General features: G+C 34.7%; 1 pseudogene; it reads left to right on the top strand.

The window, feature by feature from the left end:
* Positions 1 to 20153: 20153 nt before the first annotated feature.
* On the top strand, positions 20154 to 21434 carry LOC118888988 (annotated as a pseudogene).
* The last annotated feature ends 318 nt before the right edge of the window (positions 21435 to 21752 follow it).

The raw sequence follows: 21752 nt of genomic DNA, 5'->3' as shown, positions 1-21752 counted from the left end.
ACTGCATATTTGGAGGCAAAATACAGATTTAGAAGTTAAGCAACTGGTATTTAATAGATAATTAAAAAAGAGTGCCCGATTGTTTTTAAACAATTGGTATGATTTTTAAAAAAATAACAAATTAGCTCTCTAACATTGTCTCTAAACAGGACTTCCATTTTTCTGCACTATTATAGTTAACAAAATCAAAGGCCTGGGACTTCCTGGGTGGTGCAGTGGTTAAGAATCCACCTGACAATGCAGGGAACACGGGTTCGAGCCCTGGTCTGGGAAGATCCCACATGCCGTGGAGCAACTAAGCCCATGCGCCATAGCTACTGAGCCTGCACTCTAGAGCCTGTGAGCCACAACTACTGAGCCCGTGTACCACAACTACTGAAGCCCATGCGCCTAGAGCCCACACTCCACAACAAGAGAAGCCACTGCAATGAGAAGCCCGTGCACCGCAATGAAAACCCAGTGCAGCCAATAAATAAATAAATAAATAAATAAATAAATAAATAAATAAATTTATATTAAAAAAATCAAAGGCCTGAATTTACAGTAAAAGGGATTAAAAATAAAATAAGATGTATGGATGGACTGATGGCTGGGTAAAAATGTGATAATGCAAATACAGCAAAATGTTATTTGTAGGATCTAGGTGGTACACATTTGAGAGTTCATTGTATAATTCTTTCAAATCTTTTCATAACAAAATGCTGGGAAAAATAAATACCTGATTTTCTCATAGTATGTTGGTCCTTGCCTACTCAGGCAGTGTGTTTGTTGCTCTATGATTTGAAGGTACCACTTTGCTGATATGTAAGGAAATAGAGCATAGTGACCAAAAACACAGTGTCTGGAGTTGCATGTTTTTACTTACTTTCTGGCTCCTCCACTTACTAGCACTTGAACTTCAGGATTCCTCATCTGTGTACTAGGAAAAAAATAGTACCTACCCCATATGATTATAGATTAGATGAGAAGATGAATGGAAGGCATTTAGAAAAATGACTGGTACATGTTAAGAGCTCAATAAATATTAGCTATTATTATTACTTATCTTACGGTGCAAGTGTAGATATTGCTGATTTTTCTCTGCTGTACTCTTCTTAGCCAGAAGTAGGTTTCAAAAGCCAACAGCCTATGGATATTTTCCTTCTAATCCCTGACCTTACCCAGAAGAAGAAATGTTGGTAGGATCCCCATATGTCATATTTTTGTATATTTTAGCTTTTCTATTTTAGAAACAGTATTATAATCAACATGAGTCTTTAATTTGGTGGTGTTTATACTGCATCTCTTCTACTAAGGCATGGAAGACTATTATTAAGTTGAAGTCAACAGTGTCTTGAAATAAAGAAATAACGTTAAAACTTGTGATCCACTTTCTCCAATTTCAAGTGTTAGGTATGAGTTGACAGTCATTAAGTTAAACTACAGTGAGGGAAGTGAATTGCTAATGACTTTTTAAAAACTAAAACTATTAGTTAGCATATATTGCCTAGTAACCCAATTATATATTTTTTTTGTCCAACACCAATTCTGCTCAAAGGTAGATGAATTACAACATATTTTATACAAGTACTATTACAATTTTCTCCTTTGCACAATAAAATTAAAACACCTTTGTCATTTGTTTGTATAGGGATTACATCAGGTAAAAATAATATTTGCTTAATTAATAGGGTTGTGGTATCTAAACCATAGCAGAACTAACTAAATGTTGATTCAGGAAAGTTTACAAATTAAGTACCATATGAAAACAAACAAGCGTCTTCCTTTGCATGTCTACTCAAAACAGTATGCTATAGCTGTCAATATCTTCAAATGAAAACATCTCTTGTATTTCTTTTTTTTTTTAATTGAAGTATAGTTGATTTACTTGTGTTAGTTTCTGGTGTACAGCAAAGTGATTCAGTCATACATGTATATTCTTTTTCATATTCTTTTCCATTATGGTTTATTACGGCATATTGAATATAGTTCCCTGTGCTATACAGTAGGATCTTGTTGTTTAGTCATTCTATATGTAATAATTTGCATCTGCTAGTCCCAAACTACCAATCCAACCCCACCCCCACCCCCTCCCTCTTGGCCACCACAAGTCTGTTCTCTATGTCTGTGAGTTCTGTTTCTGTTTCATAGATAAGTTCATTTGTGTCATATTTTAGATTCCACATGTAAGTGATATCATATGGTGTTTGTCTTTCTCTTTCTGACTTACTTCGCTTAGTATGATAATCTCTAGGTCCATCCATGTAGCTGCAAATGTCATTATTTCACTCCTTTTTATGGCTTCATCTTTTATATTTCTTTCCATTTTTCCCAAAGGCAAAACAGAGTGTGATGATCTCCAATCTAATGCCTGATTGATCACCCATTTAGGTCATATTTTAAGACCCCACCTTGTTTGCAAAAGAATCATGACCATGGAATACCTTGAACTCAATATAAATTATAACAGGGAACAAAAAGGTATTTTCAGTTTTGTAAAATTATCAGTTTTCTGATGGATAAGTATTTTTTTTAACATTTACAGTTCTTATAGAAACATTACATACGGCTGAAAGAGAAAGGAAGGGAAAACACAGTAGGATGGTTTCTCTATGCCATATAAATCCCCATTGCAACTTCTGAAACCAGCACACATACAGTGAGAACTCCGTAAATATTTGTTGATGATGATGATAGATTGCACATTTTGTATGCACTACCGTCAGTGCATGAGCACGTTGCTTGTGTTTCTAAAACCAAAGCAAGCAGTAATGTTGACAAATGACCACATTCTCAGGTGCTTCTAAGTACTGGTGGTTCAAAGTCAGGGGCCCTTATCCATTTATCAAGACTGTAACTGAAATTCAGCTGCAATGTGTTTGTCCAACTTGAGCATTTAAGCATAAACACTATTTATGGGGAGTTACTTCATTTCTCTTTAGATAGGTCTTGGGCTCAGACTTTCTTCTCATGTATGCTGGACACATACAGAAGCCCTGGCTTCCGTATGAAGTATGAGGTTTCTATACCCTAAAAAGTGAAAATAATAATTTAGGAAAAAACCCTCTGTTCCATCTTGTTAAGTTAAACTAGGTTATTGCAGCACTTTAGCTTTCAGTTTTTGAAACCAGAAGAGGCGGTCTTTGAATCTTATGCCACCTGTTTCTAGCTTTCTGTCCTCAGACACATTAACTGGACCTTGTCAAGTCTTAATAAAAGTCAACTGTAAAATGCTGCTACTAAGAATTCCTATCTCACAAAGTTTGTGTGAGGATCAGATGACATAATGTATATTATGCATTTAAAAGAATAGCTGGTATATATTAAGTATTAGCTAAAATACCAATTTGCGGGTGTTTTAATACAAAAACATCCAGGTCAGATAACTATTTTCTAACCACCACATTAGTACATTTCCTATTATTCCTGTTGTTTATCCAGTCCCTTTTTTGCCTGGTCCTTTGTAACCAGTTCTTAGTTTTCCAAATGTTCCTCCATATCCAAGTGGCTTCCTTAGATTTTATGAAAGAAGAGGATCTCAACATTACCACTCTTAAAAGCTTTCTAATATGGGAATTTTCAGATGAATACAGAACTATAGAGAAAGTAAAATTAACTGACTCTTTATACCATATGTAGCCTCAACAGTTATCAACATTTTGCAAATCTTGTTTCTCTATTTAGTTCTCTTGAGAACTAAGACCATCTATATCAACATGACTTAGTTGTTTTATTTTCTTTCCAGGAAAACTTTGCTTTGGAAAGATAAGACTGTAAATTTATTAAAATAACTATACTATTTGCCTCAGGAAATCCCTACAAATCAGTTTATCAAAGATAATAATCTGTTCATCTGGGCAAACATCTCACTTATTAAATAACAATTTCCTTATGAATACTTGCTTCAAGACCCTTGCTACCTTACTGTGTCCACTAGTCCTAAATTATTATATTATGATCTTTGTCCAATTTCATTCAGTTCTCTGCTTTAAACCACTTGAGCCTGAGACACTGGTAAGAGTTTTTCAACATGGCGATCTCCCTTACCAAAATGATTTTGAACAAACTTAGTGTTGCTCTATTAACAGGTTGTCAGGTGATACTTTGTGGAAATCAGTGCCCACATGTATGATGTGTGTGTGTGTATGTGTGTAAGTAAACAGTTTTTGGAGAAGTTAAAAGTAAAACAAAGATATCATGTCATTTCAACTGCAGCATTTTCAGTTGGCATCTCTAACTGATCAGGGCATTTACAATAATACATTCACCATCCTATTATCATACTTAAACATAATTAACAGTTGTTTCTTAAATCAACTACAACTCAATCCGTATTTATTTCCCTGATTATCTCAAAGACAATTAAATAAATTTTTTTTCTTTTAAATTAGGATTCAAATAAATTTCATACATTTGGTTACTAGGTCTCTAAAGTCTTTTATTCCATAACACTGTCCTCACTTTTTAAAAAAAAATGCCATTGGTTTATTGGCTAAACCAGGTCATTTGTTCTGTAAAAAGACCTATATTCTAAGTTTTACTTTTCTTATGGTATGCTTTTTCTTTCTGTTCTACATATTACCCCCCATATTTCCTGTAAACTTCAGATAGATCTATGGGCTTTCTTATATTCTGGAACAATATTTTAACAACATATCTTTTGGAGGTACTGTGTATTTCCTACTATATCTTATCAGTAGACATATAATGTAGGGTTGTCCAACTGTTAGTTATAGTAAGACTAATCACTGAGTTCATGTGATATCAGTGTTATCCCTCAGTTATAAATTTCTCCATCAGAACCTTACCTAAAGGATTGAGCATCCATTGAAGTTTACTGACTACTTCCATTATTTCATTGGATTTTAAAATTGTAATTTTATAATACTCTCCTTCTTTCTGTATTTATTAGCTAAAATTCTCTTACAAAGAACTTCCCTCATCAAGTATTTGATTACTCTGACATAGAGTTTGTATGGGAAATGGAGGATAAATTTGGATAATTTCCTTCCACTTATGAATTTTCAGAGCAATGAAATTGTGCCCTAGCAGCATCCAGTGATGACCAGTAAGGAGTTTTTGAACAACATTATGAACTGATTTTTTTTTTTAATGTTTGATGCATTTGCAACTAAAACAAATTGTCCCTTAAAGGCCATCAGAGGCCCTTTATTTTATTTTTTGAAATTTAAATGTAAAATTCTTAAGGACACATTCACAATTCCTGACTATACATATCAGTAAATTATCACAGTGATTATGCTTATGTGACCATCACCCATTCTAAAAAAAATAATGAAATATTATTAATTCCCCCTTTTTGTCCCACCCTAATCTCTATAATTTCTTTTTTCTTAAATTACTTTTTATTGGAGTATAGTTGATTTACAATGTTGTATTAGTTTCTGTTGTACAGCAAAGTGATTCAGTTATACATATACATATATCCACTCTTTTTTAGACTCTATTCCCATATAGGTCATTACAGAGTATTGAGTAGAGTTCCTTGTGCTATACAGTAGGTTCTTATTAGTTATCAATTTTATATATAGTAGTGTATATATGTCAATACCAATCTCTATAATTTCTTCCTTACCATAGGTTACCAGTATCATGATTTAACAGTATAGATTAGTTTTCCTTATTTTTGAGCTTGAAATAATGGAATTGTCCAGTATATAGCCTTCTGTGGATGGGTGTTTTTGCTCAACGTTATTTTTGTGAGATTCATCCTTGATGATGCAAGAAGCATTAGTTTGGTCACATTCATTGTGTTCACTCAGTGCATGACTATAATCCAATATATTAGTCTATTTGTTCACCAATACTATGCTGTCATAAATATTTTAGCTCTGTCGTAAGTGTTGATATACAATAACTTCTCCCAGTTTGTTAAGATTGATTTAGGGGTTTTTTTCCATATAAATTTTAGAATCAGCTGGTTCATTTCCACTCAGAAAAAAAAGAAAGAAAACCAAATTAAAACCTACTGGGATTTTTATTGTAAATTTAATGGTTCTACAGATCAGTTTGGGAAGAATTGTCACACCTATAATGCTGGATATTCCAATATATGGCTAATTCTGATTAACATAAACCTTCACAATCCATTATACACATTCTTCCTAGTTAACGACTATTTCAAGTATTTCTGTCTGCTAAAGTGATTTTTTCCAATTTTTCTTTTTATAGATAGCGTTATGTCAATTATTTATTTTTGTTCTTAAATATAAAATTATACTCTAATAGTTAACATAATTTTCTGCCTACACGTGGTTTTCCTGTTATCCCCAAATAATTTCCATTCTTACATCCCAGACCCTTGTGGATTTTTCCATTAAAGTTAATGATGGTAGATACGATACACTTAAAGTTTTAGGGAGACAAAATGTACAATCACCAAATGACTCCATTAAAGTTTATGGTGTGTCTGCCTGTTAGATTAGGATACTGTACTATAATAGCTAGCTATTTTTAGTGTGATGTTACTAGGTTTTTGGTTTTTTTTGTCTCTAGCTATATCTACATGATTCATGATTCCAGTGTTTATTTCACTAAATTAATTGTCTCTAAAACCATATAGATTCTGACATAGCCTTGTGCTTTCCTCATGTTATTATTCTTTCCTTCTGTCCCTCTGGGCTTGCTTTGCTTAGATTAATGCTGAATCATTTGAACTAATGTTTGAAAGAATAGAGGAAGAGCATTTTTTTTAAAAAGCAGCAATTATTTTGACTTGCCTCCAATGATTTCAGTAAATATATTTTAGTTATCATTTAATAGTTTTATCTCTTCATTGCTTGGTTAAAAAGCTTTTATGTCTATTTAGCAGATAAAAGCCTAGCTATTCTTTTTCAAACTTCAGCTGTTCAAAAAGAACAAGTTCAGAGAAGACTTTACTTTTTTCCTTAGGTTATCATGTCTGAGATCAGATGTTATTTGTCACTTTCGAAATGTTTTCAGCAGACAAACTGGCATTTCAGTTCTTTGAGAACATCCTGCGTAATTTTCTGATACATCACAGAAATTTTATTTAAAATAAAGTGAACTTTTATCTCAAACCCTGTCTCCGTTGAAGATTTCAGTAAAGTGCTTGATCAAAAGGTCTTGACAGTTTGAAATGGACTGTGAATTGTTGTCAGAATCTGCACAATCAGACGGAAAATTTCCTGAGGAAAAAAATAATCTTCGTGGAGTCATAGTTCTTACTCAGGCACAAATATCTTAAACCCCTGAAATTTCTCCTTAAAATAATTAAGGTAGGAGGGAGCCATAAGCTCAAGAACAGGGCTTCTCTTCCTCAGCACTACTGACATTTGGGGTCAGAAAATTATTTCTTGTGTGGTGTTCTTCTCTATGTTGTAGGAAGTTTAGTAGTATCTCTGGCCGTTACCCACTAAATGAAAGTACCACCCATCTCCACCCAGTTGAAATAACCAAAAATGTCTACAAACACTGCTAAAGGGTCTGTGGGGGGCCAAATCACCACTGACCAAGCACCACTACTCTAGCATGTAATAGCTATAACTATTTATAGGAGAATTTTTTGTTAATTTGTCTCCCTGTTCCTATTAGAGAAGTGAGCTGAAGAGTAGCAGCTTAGTCTCTTTGGAAGAAGAGTTTCTGGAAGAATTAAATATCAATTCTTTGTCCCTAATCCAACCCATCTCTGTGGGGGAAAGTAAAGATAGGTGATCTGTAAGGATATTCTCATGAATAAAGGAAACAGATCCTGAAAGATCAAAGACAGAGCATACATAAGGAAAAAATAGCCCACATTAATGCAACCAACATTTCAGAAATACCTGATAGTCAGAAAGAATACAAGAAGACAAATATTATGTGCTGAAGTGTAAGAAAGCCAGGATTCACCATGCTCTAATGAAAAGACAAAAGTAACTGAAAGAAGAGGTAGATAAAAGTAGGTGAAACAAGTGAAATTAGAAATAAGAAAAGATTGCAGGGCAAATAAAATTGAGTAGCAGTTTACAAATCCATTCTGGAAAAAATAAAAAACAGAATATACAATATTGTACATATTCACATTTGTTCAGTGATAAGCCTTTTTGCTTTATATTTGCTGTATTATTTAATTTTCACAACAATCTATGAATTAGGCAATATGAACCAAGGTAGTGTTAATGAGAAGTAAAACCAGATTGTAATTGCAATGCTCTATTATACATGAGCTGCTTGAGAAGTTATAAGACATCAAGAAAAAGACAAAGAGATTACTATATGCAGAGATGGTTGTTATGCCAAGGGTGGGTAACGTAAATACAAAATACAACTTGTTGTTCAAGTTGCTTCTTGAACAACAATAACAACAAAAAGCAACCTGAGGGTGAACATCAAAACAGTTACTGAACACTAGCAAAATCAGTGTAAGGAAAACTACGTCTAGATACTTTGTCAAATAAGATACATTACAAAGTTAAGTGTAAAAGTCTATAACATCCAGGAAGAGGGAGAGAGAAAGATTATCTAGAAAAGAATGAAAGCAAGACTGCCTTTAGACTTTTTTTTCAATGTGAAGTACCAAAAGACAGTGAATTCATACTTTTAGACTTCCTAGGGGGAAAATATGGTAACCTGAGAATCTCAGGTTAAGATCTAAGATAAATTGTTCTTCATTCATGGACACAAATAATTTAATCCTTGAAGAGTAAAGAGTTTAGAAAATATACTACCCATGCATCTTTCTTCAAAATACCACTTGAAGACTTTTTCCAAAATTAATTAATACTAAATTCTACACTAGTTAAATCATGACATAAATTGACTTTCCTGAACAGGCTGAATGCCCTGAATGCAATATATCTCTGGATGATTTATTGCCAAATGGGTTCTGCTGCTCAAAGTGCATGTTTTTCAATGCCTGCTGAAGTTTTCTCCCAACAATAATTACAGGATTGGTCTAGTACTAGAAGGTTTTTTATTTGTTTTATTTTGCTTAATTATCTCACAGTTTAGTGGAAAAATCTTGTCATTTTTGAGGATGACATAAACTAATTACTTTTGCTGTCCTAAACCAGTAACTGGTAATAATGACTAAACTGTTTTGGAGACCTTGCTGGATGAAATTGCGCCCAAAATGAGTTTTCTCTCTATCCACAAGAGCCCACTTGAATAGAAAATTATAATAGCCTCACTCTTTTTTTTTTTTTTTGTGGCTGCGTTGGGTCTTCGTTGCTGCATGCAGGCTTTCTCTAGTTGGAGCGAGCGGGGGCTACTCTTCGTTGCGGCGCGTGGGCTTCTCATTGCAGTGGCTTCTCTTGTTGCAGAGCACGGGCTCTAAGCACGCGGGCTTCAGTAGTTGCAGCACGTGGGCTCAGTAGTTGCAGCTCACGGGCTCTAGCGTGTGCAGGCTTCAGTAGTTGTGGCACATGAGCTCTAGAGCGCAGGCTCAGTAGTTGTGGCACATGGGCTTAGTTGCTCCATGGCATGTGGGATCTTCCCGGACCAGGGATCAAACCCATATCCCCTGCACTGGCAGGCGGATTCTTAACCACTGTGCTACCAGGTAAGTCCCTAGCCTCACTCTTGTTAGAGACATATAATGATTGTCTGCAACTGTAAATATTATATTGGATAAGTTGAGCCATTTTTTGTTACTTTATTTTTGTCCCTACCATTTAAAAATCTTCAATGTAGGGTTTATGAATATTCCCAAGTTAACTATTTTTAAAAATCCAGTATGAATAATGTAAACTATATAAAAATATGCAGTAATAAGGATAATAAAGAAATGCACTAAATTGATGTGTCATTATATCTGGGTGGTGGGATTTTGTGTGATGGTTTTTCTCATCATTATAATTTCCCATGTTTTTAGAAATTACTTTTATAATAAAAGTAATAATTTATATCCAATTGATTACAAATGATATTCATTAGAGATACAGAGAAAAATGTATCAAGGCACAAATATTTTGTCAGGGTGGGAAAATGATATTTTTTCTTTCATCTGATTTTCTGTATTTTCTAACCATATCTCAAGAGTCAGCTGCCATCCTTCCCATACCAAAGAAAGCAAGTGATGCCTTTCTCCATTATACATGGGAAAAACCTCAAATTATCTCTCAGGCATTGTGCTTTTATCTTCTCTGCACTGTTTATATTCCCTCACCCACCCCAATATATCCCTACTCTAAGGTGCTTTTTCTTCTCCATGAAAGTCAATAAGAGACTAACTGAGGAATATCGTGGTTGTCTTTACTGGTCTTTCCACATCTCTAAGACACAAAGTAATCCAGTAATCCGACCTCCTCCCGATGATTTGGGTCAATTACCCCTGTAAGTGTGATGACTCTTTTCCTAGCCTGCCAGAAGTGAGCAGGCATCAGCCATAGCTTAATGTTAAACGGGTTTCTTAGGAAATGGATTCCAAAACAAAGAGGGAGAGGGGAGGGGAAGGGAGATTTATCTTTTAACAAAAATTTTTTCCACTCCCCTCCTCCTCCCCCATCTTGGTGGTCAACAATAAAACTAAAACTATATTCTTTGATAAGGAGTTAATGCAAAATAATGATGATGATGATGATGACACCCTTAGGGAAATTTAGATTTTCAATGACTAAAAATTAATATATAGGAACAACTAATATCCATTCACTTCTTGCTTCCGACTTACTCTGGTTCTCCTTTAAAGGTTATTGAAAAGGTTAGTAAAGTTGGGATAATGGAAAACTCTAGACTGGGCTTGCCAGGATATTAGCAGTTTATAAGGTTTAGTTTACTGTGGTCTTGCTTCTTTCCTTTGATTAAGCTAGTTTGATTAGGCTAGTTTAAGCATGTTGCTTGGGAATTATTTTTCAATGCTACTGTTTTGTATGTCGTAAAGAGAAGATTTCTACTTTTATAGGGGTCAAATCTGTATAAATACTTTCCTTCTGATTTCTTTATATTCATTTTGTTTATTTTCTAACATTTTAAAGCAAAATTTTATTAATTTGTTTTGTAGTTTCTTTATTCTTATTGGACGGACTCAGTTGTTCTCTATATAGAACAACATCCTCTTAGATGTTACTATGTGTTCTTATTCCCACTATTTTTGGGATATTCTTCAATGGAAGTTTTGACATTTTCTTTAACTTATTTATTTAGGATCCTGTATCTTTGGTTTGTTTCTTCTTTTCATGCTTGTTGAGCTTTTGATACCATTGTGACCACAAAGTTTTATCTGCTTCATGTTTACATTTTGGAATTCATTGCAGTTGTCTTTGGTCATATGATATGGTCTTTTGTTTCTGTACATATATCTTTGATATCTGATGTTTAAAAACGAAACAGGCTCAAAATGGAGTCACTTGTGCTAAGCCTCACATCAGCAGACCACAACTTAATTTAAACTAATTACAGTTTCAGCCTCTCTCAAGAGTGGAATTTTTGACCAATCAGTCTGGAGTATCCTGATCAAAACTAATGAGGTAACCTGCATGATACTCTCCCTCCCACACCCCGACCTTCCCTCAAAGGAAGGTGGCCTTGCCTGAAAGAATTCTTTTGGTTTTTACTTCCCAGTTTCACCCCCTTTCTGCCATTTTGTACAGTTCCTTGAAGTGCTTTTCTGCTTGCTAAATTGGATGCTGCCTGATTCATGAATTGTTGAATAAAGAAAAATAGATCTTCAGGTTCACTCAGTTGAATTCTGTTTCTTAAAAGTGAAAAATAATTTATTCTAATTTTGTAGGGCATTAATTTTAAATGTAAATCTTTCTCATAGTTTTGTTTTTAATATTACTTAAATCTTTATATTCTTGGTTTTTTAAATTATGATCTATCAAGAATTGAGATATTGGTATAAAAATCACATAAAAATTTAATGTTTCTGTCAATTTCTTCTTGTTTTTACAAGTGCTTTATTTTATAAATATAATGTTAAATGACCTTTATCATCATAAAATAAGTTCATTGTCCCACTTAATAATTCTGCCTTGAAATTATTGTGGATGTTAATACTGTATCTTTTTGTTTCATTGGCATGGTGTGTCTTTATTGTTTTCATTTATAGTCAGTTCTTTCAAGGCAATCGCTGAGACAATATATGTTCACCTTTTTAATTTTTTGCTTTTTTTCCTTGACCTTGAAAGTCATTAATTTTATATATAAATTGTATCCCCTTTGTGTTTATTGTCAAAACTGATACGACTGGTCTTTCTTTTGAAAGACCCATTTATTTTATTTTGTGACTTTAAGTTTCCTTTGTTTTGTTTTCTATTGCTGCGCTCTAAATTATGTAAATTGTAATTTTTGTATTTTTATCTCACAGATTTTTTTTTAAAAAAGAATTAGGACCAATACATCCTGTTTGATATCCCTTGTTTACAGATGTTAAGAATGAATTCTTGTTTAAGTTAAGTTAGCCATTCCTTCTTATCTACACAATTGGTATTCATTTTAATTCTGAGTCTTTCTTTAAAAATATGCTCTTCGTGGTACAAAAGTGACAATTTGCTTGTATCCTTGCAATTCAAGATTGTTTTTCTATTCTCTTATTTTCTGAAAGACTAGTCAGAATAGAATTTTCTGGTAAAAGCTTTCTTGTTTTGATTCTGCTGTAGAAATTACTTCATTGGCATCTAACAGTTACAGTTGTAGAAGAGAGAATTGCAGTTAATGCAGCCTTTTTTCTATCCTTCCTGTGGTTAATATGATTCTCTCTGGGTGATTATAGTATTCATTCTTAATATTGGAAATGTATAACTTCATAATATAGGTTTTGGGTATAGTTAATGTTTATTAAATAATCTTTTTAAGTGTTAAGACTTTCAATTGTGCATATTTATGTTTTTCTTCATTTAAAAGAAGTTTTTCCAGTATATCTGGGTAATTAAAAGAAAAATTTTCCATTTGTCTTAGTTTTTTCTTTAAGCATACTCATTTTCCTATCATCCTTTCTCTAGGAGTATTCACATTTTTGTCCTTCTCAAATTCCATGGAATTTTCTCTAGTATACCTTAAATATCACTGATTTTTCTATTTTTTTAATAATAGTTTTTTTTAACATCTTTTTTTTTTAATTAATTTATTTTTTTTGGCTGCATTGGGTCTTTGTTGTTGCACGCAGGCTTTCTCTAGTTGCGGCAAGTGGGGGCTACTCTTCGTTGTGGTGCACACGCTTCTCATTGCAATGGCTTCTTTTGTTGCAGAGCACAGGCTCTAGCCATGCGGGCTTCAGTAGTTGTGGCTCTCGGGCTCTAGAGCGCAGGCTCAGTAGTTGTGGCACACGGGCTTAGTTGCTTCGCGGCATGTGGGATCTTCCCTGACTAGGGCTCGAACTCGTGTCCCCTGCATTGGCAGGTGGATTCTTAACTACTGTGCCACCAGGGAAGCCCCTTAATAATAGTTTTGATACTACTGTTTTATGCTTTTAATTTAAAGTTTTGCAATATTATTGTCTTTGTTCTTAAATTGATTTTCATAATTTACCAGTTACTCTTGAAGGGGAGCAGAGTTTGCCACCACAGAACATGCTTCTTTGGCTAAGGGTTATTTTGACCTTGTTATTTTTAAAAAACAGCAGTCACTTGTGAAACTCTGAAAGCCAAGTAGAAGTTATCCTTTTATAAGAGATTTTTACATGTATAAGGGAAATCTCCATTTGTTAGGGTGTCCTCCCTGTCTGTAATGGAAGAGAAGGATGATTAAATCTCTATAAACTCTTATCAATGGAAAAGTCAAGGACTTAAATCTGCATATCAAGCTTAGCATTGTTACTTGTTACTGTGGGTTTCCTGATAGTGTCCCATTAACAGCACCCCTCCCCCAACATCTTTGCTTGAGATGGTATTTAAGATGATGGCTTAGGCCATTTGGGGGAGTTACTCACCTTCCCTGGGTATTTCCCATGTATATAGGAAGTATCTATGCTATTAAACTTCTGTTTGTTTTTCTCCTGTAAATATGTCTTTTTCACAGGGGCATCTCAGGAAAAATTATTTTTTCTCCCCTATACTTTCTCTCTGGTTTAATTATTAACTCATCCCTGTCTATTTTGTGGAATCCAGTGTCAGGGAGGAAGAAATTTTCCTCTACCCTTCTAGGTTCTTATGGCTGGTCTGAGAATTAAATTGACATGAGACAGATTAACAGGAGAAAATGAAACAAAATTTAATAACATATATACATGGGAGAGACCCAGAAAAACTGAGTAACTTGCCAAAATGGCCAAAGCCCTCACCTTAAATACCATCCTCAGCTACAAACAAAAGAGAATGCTGAGGATGGGGATAGTTGTGGGAGGTTACCAGGAAAAGTATGATAAACAAGGGTGATTGTGAAGCAGATTTAAGTCATTGCCTTCTCCTTGATAAGAGTTTCTGACATTTGGTCATCCTCCTCTTCCAGGTACAGAGAGGGAGACATGCTTACAAATGGTGATTTCCCTTACAAATGTAAATGTTTTATACAAAAGGGCAACTACTCCTTGGTTTTCAGAGTCATTCCTCTGTCTGCTGTTTCTCAGAAAATAACCAGCTTAAAACAATCAATACACCAAAGAGACATATATTAGGTTGGCAAATTCTGCTCCCCTACACCAGAAACATAAAAATAAAAATCTTCTCCCTGTGTTTTTTTTTCTGTGGTTGTTGTTGTTGTTGTTGTTTTGGAGGGAGGGGGAGCAGAGGGCAATCATTTTGTTTACTGTACCCAACTGGATTCCACACAAATGTGGGTGGCATTTGCTTGACACCTCTTCCAGGTGATGCAAACAATTTTTAAGATCACAACCTTTAAATCTGAGCTCAGAAATTGGAAGCTGATAATTTATTTTCCATGTTTAGCTGTTAAGTTATTCAAGGTCAGTGAAAAGAAAATTCGCTACCTGGTTCCTTCCTACTGGGGTCTTTGTCTTCCTGTATTTTCTGTCTCAATATTTTACAAATTATATTATGAAAAATTTTAAACCTAAAGCAAAGTTTAAAGAATTTTACTGTGAACTTCCGTATTCCCAAGACTGTAGTATTAACATTTAATTATAGTTTTAAAATTACACATCTAACAATTCATCTGTCTACACGATTAATCCATCTTAATTTTTATGCATTTCAAATTGATATTCAGATATTAGTACTTGGTTGTCTAACTACTTCAGCAGGTATATCCTTAACTAAAGTGAAATTTGTTTGCCATGCATTAAAAAACAAAATTCAACTCAGTAAATGTAAAGATCAAACTGACTTTATTCAATAATTCATGAATCAGGCAGCATCCCATTCAGCAAACAGAAAGGAGCTCCAAGGAGCTGTGCAAAATGGAAGGCTTTCATAGACAGGGACAAGGAAAAGCAGATTACTTAGTTTTTCTTTGGGGGATAGAAAGGGTTGTTGACTTAAAAGAGTCGCACAGTGTAAAAGCGTAAGTGGAGTTTATTCAGTGTCTTACTGAGGACTGTAGCCTGAGAGGCACCCACTCAGATAGCTCTGAGAAACTGTTCTGAAGAGGTAAGAGGGGAGGTCAGTATATATGTGATTCTGGTGAATGGTGTGTGTGCAACCAAGCACACATCTCGGTAGAAAATTGCTGCTAGTCACAGGAACAGATATCTTAGTTAATGGGTTTAGTTCTTTTCTAAGTATGAGAAGATACAACCATCCAGGTTCATAAAAAAATTTCTTCTGAAAATATCTAACTATCTGAAGGGCTGTTCTAACAGTTTTTCTAGAGCACACAGTGTACCATTCCTGATTTCCACCTTGAACTCCTTTCAGGGTGTGTTAAAGGTTACTGACTGCAGTAGCTAATGACTCAATCCTTATAGAGCTGGATGGCAAGCAACATTCTTTAGTCAGCAAGGTCTTAGGGGGATTACCTCACTAGTGCTGACCAGAAAGTTCCAGACTGACAGGTTTAGGTTACACTCCTGGGAAAGGTTGAAACTGCAATTAGGTTAGGTATTAAGTCTTCATTTCCTGATGTGGGGCCTAGCACAAGTGATTCCTTTTTGGGGCCTGTTGCTTGTTTTTTTAACAAGTTTTCTCTTTTGATGTGAAATTTGTTTTAATCTTAAATACACATTTGGTGAATTTTGACAAGTGCATATACCTGTGTAACCCAGTCTTCTATTGAGACATAAAATATCACAAAACCACAATAAGTTCCTTCATGCCCCTTCCTAGAAAACCCTGGCCTTTACCCTCCCAGATATAATGTTTTTTTTAATTGGAATATAGTTGGTTTACAGTGTTGTGTTAGTTTCAGGTGTACAGCAAAGTGAATCAGTTATACGTATACATATATCTACGCTTTTTAAGATTCTTTTCCCATTTAGGTCATTACAGAGTATTGAGTAGAGTTCCCTGTGTTATACAGTAGGCCCTTATTAGTTATCTATTTTATATACAGTAGTGTGTATATATCAATCCCAATCTCCCAATCTATCCCTCCCCCCTCCTTTCCCCCCTGGTAACCATAAGTTTGTTTTCTACATCTGTGAGTCTATTTCTGTTTTGTAAATGAGTTCATTTGTATCATATATTTTAGATTCCACGTATAAGTGATTTCATATGATATTTATCTTTGTCTGACTTACTTCACTTAGTACGGTAATCTCTAGGTCCATCCATGTTGCTACAAATGGCATTATTTCATTCTTTTTTATGGCTGAGTAATATTCCATTGTATATAAGTACCACATCTTTTTTTAAAAATTATTTAGAATGATGCAAATTAGGAACTTAAATAGTCAATGTAAAATAAATAGATGTGAATATAAAGTTCACAATTGAAACATCATTATCTCTTTCATTAGTGCTTCTGTTTATATTTTCTGTCATTTCTGGTTCTTTTTTTTTTTGGGGGGTTGCATTCTTTGATCTCCTTTTATGTCCAACTATTTTTAATTGACTGCAAGTCATTTTTTTTCCCTTTGAATAGGCTACTTTTTAATTAAAAAAAATTTTTTTTAATTGGGGTATAGTTGTTTTACAATGTTGTGTTAGTTTCTACTGTACAGAGAAGTGGAGTTCCCTGTGCTATACAGCAGGTATACGTATTAGTGTATATATGTCAATCCCAATCTCCCAATTCATCTCACCCCCCTTCCCCCCCTTGGTGTTCATACATTTGTTTTCTACATCTGTGTCTCTATTTCTGCCTTGCAAACTGGTTAATCTGTACCATTTTTCTAGATTCCACATATATGCGTTAATATATGATATTTGTTTTCTCTTTCTGACTTACTTCACTCCGTATGACAGTCTCTATAAATGACCCAATTTTGTTCCTTTTTATGGCTGAGTAATATTCCATTGTATATATGTACCACATCTTTGTACCACATCTTCTTTATCCATTCCTCTGTTGATAGACATTTAGGTTGCTTCCATGTCTTGGCTATTGTAAATAGTGCTGCTGTGAACATTGGGGTGCATGTATCTTTTTGAATTAGAGTTTTCTCTGGATATATGCCCAGGAGTGGGATTGCTGTATAATATGGCAGTTGTATTTTTAGTTTTTTAAGGAACCTCCATACTGGTTTCCATAATGGTTGTACCAATTTACATTCCCACCAACAGTGTAGGAGGGTTCCCTTTTCTCCACACCCTCTCCAGCATTTATTATTTGTAGACTTTTTGATGATGGCCATTCTGACCAGTGTGAGGTGATACCTCATTGTAGTTTTGATTTGCTTTTCTCTAATAATTAGTGATGTTGAGCATCTTTTCATGTGATTTTTGGCCACTGTATGTCTTCTTTGGAGAAGTGTCTGTTTAGATCTTCTGCCAGAGATAATGTTTTGATATTTTTCTCTGTACATTAGTTTTACCTGTCCTAAAATTTTACGTAAGTTGAATAGTGGAGTATATATTACACCACTTACGAATACAGGACAGAATATAATATGGGAAAGAGTATGCACTCTTTTGTTTAAGGCCTCTTGCACTCAGCAGAATAATTTTGAGATCCATCCATACTGTTGAGTGTTTCATTAAATTATTCCTTTTTAGAGCTAAACAGTAGTCTATTGTATTACCTGGATATACCACAGTTTGTCCATCCTCCAATTGATGGACACCCAAGATGTTTTGAGTTTTGGCTATTACAAATAAAACTACTGTGAACAATTTTTAGATCTTATTGTGAACATATGTTTTCATTTCTCTGTGTTAAGTACTTGGGAAAAGAAGAGCTGTGCTATATGATAGATGATATATGGTTATTTTTATAACAAATTGCCAGAACTTTTAATTAAAACATTTCACACCCCCACCAACAATGTATGCAAGTTATGGTTGCTCACACCCCCATCTATATTTGGTTTTGTCATTCTTTTAATTTTAGCCATTCTTCTGGGTATGTAATAGAAACTTATTGTGGTAGTGGACACATATTTTTCAAAGAAAATTCATCTCTGGTTTACAGGTGCCAAGTAGTTTTGTTTCCACACTTCAAAAGCTAGTACTGATCAGTCTTGTGTTTTTACCCACTCTGCTGCTTTTACTGTTGATATGTGGTTGGGAAAGAAGCCCTATAAGCCTAACAGCCTCAGGCCCTTCAATATTGAAGATGCCCAGCAGGATCCTTCAGAACAAAATCTGCTAGATTTTCTCAACAATTTTGTGTCTGCTCCCAATGTCCTCTTTCAACTGGGACCAAATTGTATTATATTTGGCATTTCCCAACATGATGATTGGAGCCTTTTCCTGTTTTAGTTATAAATGACGTTTTAGTCTCTATTTCTCATTGTTGTCACTAATTTTGGGGGAAAGTGAGAATTGTACATGGGCATTTACTTCATCATTTCCCCATCTTCTTTTAGGGAAATATTTAAAAGGAAAAGAATCAACAAGTTATATACAGTTTTTAAATTATGAAGCAACATTTCAAAAAGGCCTGTTAATTCCTAAATCCATTTTTATCTTCATATTCTAGTAGTGAGAATGGACCTATCTGCAATCCATTTTCCATCACTATATTATTGAGTTTTGGATGATTTTGTTTTATTTTAATCTCTAATTGAAATTTCACCCCAAGCAGGGTTTTATTATTGAAAATTATAATGAGACTTTCCATGTAGTTGGCAGATTGGTTTCAAGGCTTTTTAATTTTTTTTCCTTCTTTTTTTTTTTGAAACAGGAACAAACAGTTTCTAAGCTGTGACATGACAAAAGCTCCTACCAATTCTAATACACTGAAAATAAAATTGAAGTAACTTGCTAGCCTGGGAAAAAAACTAAATAAATGTGCATTATGATATTAACTTTTCATTTTTCAAGGCACAGATTAGAGTTTATGTCTAAAAGTTAATGTTCTGTTACTAAAAATTCTGATATCTAGGCAGTTTTCTAATTCAAAAGGCCAACTGGCTGTCAATGCTTGTTCTGAAAAAACACCATCCAGGATCCAACAAGCTTCTCTTCCCTTCCTTCCTTCCTCCCTCCCACCTTTCCTTCCTTCCTTCCTTCCTTCCTTCCTTCCTCCACCCCTTCCTTCCTCCCTCCTTTTCTTCTCCCTCCCTCCCTTTCTCTCTCTCTCTGTCTTTCATATATTCTTTCTTCTTTTCTTCCTATTTTCCTCCCTCTTTTTATTTTTGTATGGCTCGCTTCCACATGTAGGCCCTGGAGGAACTCTAATGATGTTCAAAGGTAACAACTTGATTTAAAAAAAAATCTGGCAGTGGATGGGCTCTCTTCTGACCTAGTGGCAGGTGAGGGCACCCTCCATACCACTTCTGTGAACACATTTAAATACGCTGGTCCTTGTAAACCTTGTGGTAGAGCAGCTGTTTAACCCATTCAAGCTGTAGAAATAACAAATACCAACCAAATGAGAACATTCAAAGGCTGTTTAGTCAGAGCTTGCTATAGCAGGGGAGTCAGCCACTGTCACTAGAGTTTTGGCAAAGACTCAAAAGCAGGCAGATGAGTGGGAATGCTTTATAGTGGAAAAAGGGGAAGGCTTCAGGTATGCCCTCCCTGACTGGACAGAGATAATGGTCTGAATGCCTACAAGTCTGACAAATAGACAACAGGCTGGCTTCCTGGCTGGTTACTATAGATAATGAGTTGATTTCCTGGGCTGGTTGCTGCAGGTTGGGGGTCAGAGCTTTATTTTTATGTATGGCCTGGCCATTGTCTATTTGTATATTCAGTCTCTCCAAACTGAAGGGTTGAAAACATTGTTTAAAGGGTACAGAGTTTCAGTTTTACAAGACAAGAAGAGTTCCGAAGATGGATGTTGGTGATGGTTGTACAACAACATGAATATACTTAATACCACGGAACTATACACTTAAAAATGGTTAAGATGGTAAATTTTCTGTTATGTGAAGTTTAGCACAATTAAAAAAAAAATTGGAAAAAAAAAAAAGAAACCTCTGCATAGGAACACAGTATGAATGGAACATTCCTGTCATTATGCAAACAATGCATAACTCTGAACAGACATTACAAACAGCCTTCATCTCAAAGATTCCAGTGCTTATGTTGTAGTATAAGAACTGAGAAGGTGGGGAACAGCTATGAACAAAGACTTTCAGCCAGAGAGTGATCTCTTTGGACCCATTACCTTTCATTCACACTCAGATTGGATCTCCTCCCATTCTGAGCACCCCTCCTGAAGACTTTGAACAGTTTATCAATAATCTTTATGAAGAAATGAAATATTTATATGCAGCCCATTGGAACTCTAGGGAACACCAGAATTATCAGAGAAGAATATGTTAAAGAGCTCAAGGGCTACCGTGAAATATTTTTCTATGGCTTGCCAGTAAAACTTGTAGAAAAGTTTCCTGTTTCTACAAACTTAGTGTTCCTTTAGATTCAGTGACAACACACAAAACCTACAAATTCATACGGGGGCATTTTTTTTTTTTTCGCCCACACCACGCGACATGCGGAACTTCCCCGACCAGTGATTGAACCCATGCCTCCTGCAGCGGAAGCACAGAGTCTTAACCACTGGACCACCAGGGAAGTCCACAGGGGCATTCTTAAGTGCTTAAAAACAAAAAAATCTTCAGATGTCTTCTGTATCATGGGCATAACAATGATTTGTCTTTCCCCAAGAGACTCCTGAAATTTTGTCTTTGGACAAGGCTTTTTGGCAGATGGCACAGGAATAGTCAGCTTTGCCAGATATGGCAGTGATATTTATCTTTCATACTGTGAATGCAAAGTTAAAAACTTGAAAAAAAATCTTCAAGTGACTCTTGAATTTTTAATAACTATTATATTCCTGAAATCTTGGGTATTTTGCTACTTCAATCCTGTAAGTGTTTAATCCATGAAATTGGACACAAATTTGGACTCTGACTTTACCATTGGCTGGTGATTCTAATGCAAGGCTCTAGCCACCTGGAAGAACCAGACCATGGGCTTCTAGACATTTGCCCCATCTACTTAGGTAAGTTACAGTGTGCTATTCATGTCAATATTGTAGAACAATTTGGAGAATGGGTGAGCTAGATTGATGATGAATCTACTAATACACCTGGAGTAACTGAAACATAAATTTGATAAAACTTGTGGAAGCCCTTGAGAAATGGAGTGAATGTATAATGAGATGGTTTTCTGCTCTCCAAAATAAGAACTTTCAAATAGCGATAATTAAAACGAAATGCTTGCACATTAAAAAAAAAATCTGGAAACTGCTGAAAAAGAATTTATATATAAAATTTAATCTGATTGCGTCCTTTTATTTAATGGTCTCTTTTTGCTTTCTATCATACCATCACTAGAAAAGCTGTCTGATGTGCACAGTTTATTTTATATTTTATTTTTAAATTAAATTAAATTAAATTTTTTATTTTAACTTTTTTTTTTTTGGCC

This window comes from Balaenoptera musculus, chromosome X (genome assembly GCF_009873245.2).
Source record: "Balaenoptera musculus isolate JJ_BM4_2016_0621 chromosome X, mBalMus1.pri.v3, whole genome shotgun sequence".
Lineage (NCBI taxonomy): Eukaryota > Metazoa > Chordata > Mammalia > Artiodactyla > Balaenopteridae > Balaenoptera > Balaenoptera musculus.
Note: the sequence above shows the minus strand (reverse complement) of the source record. Positions and strands in the feature narration are given on the sequence as shown.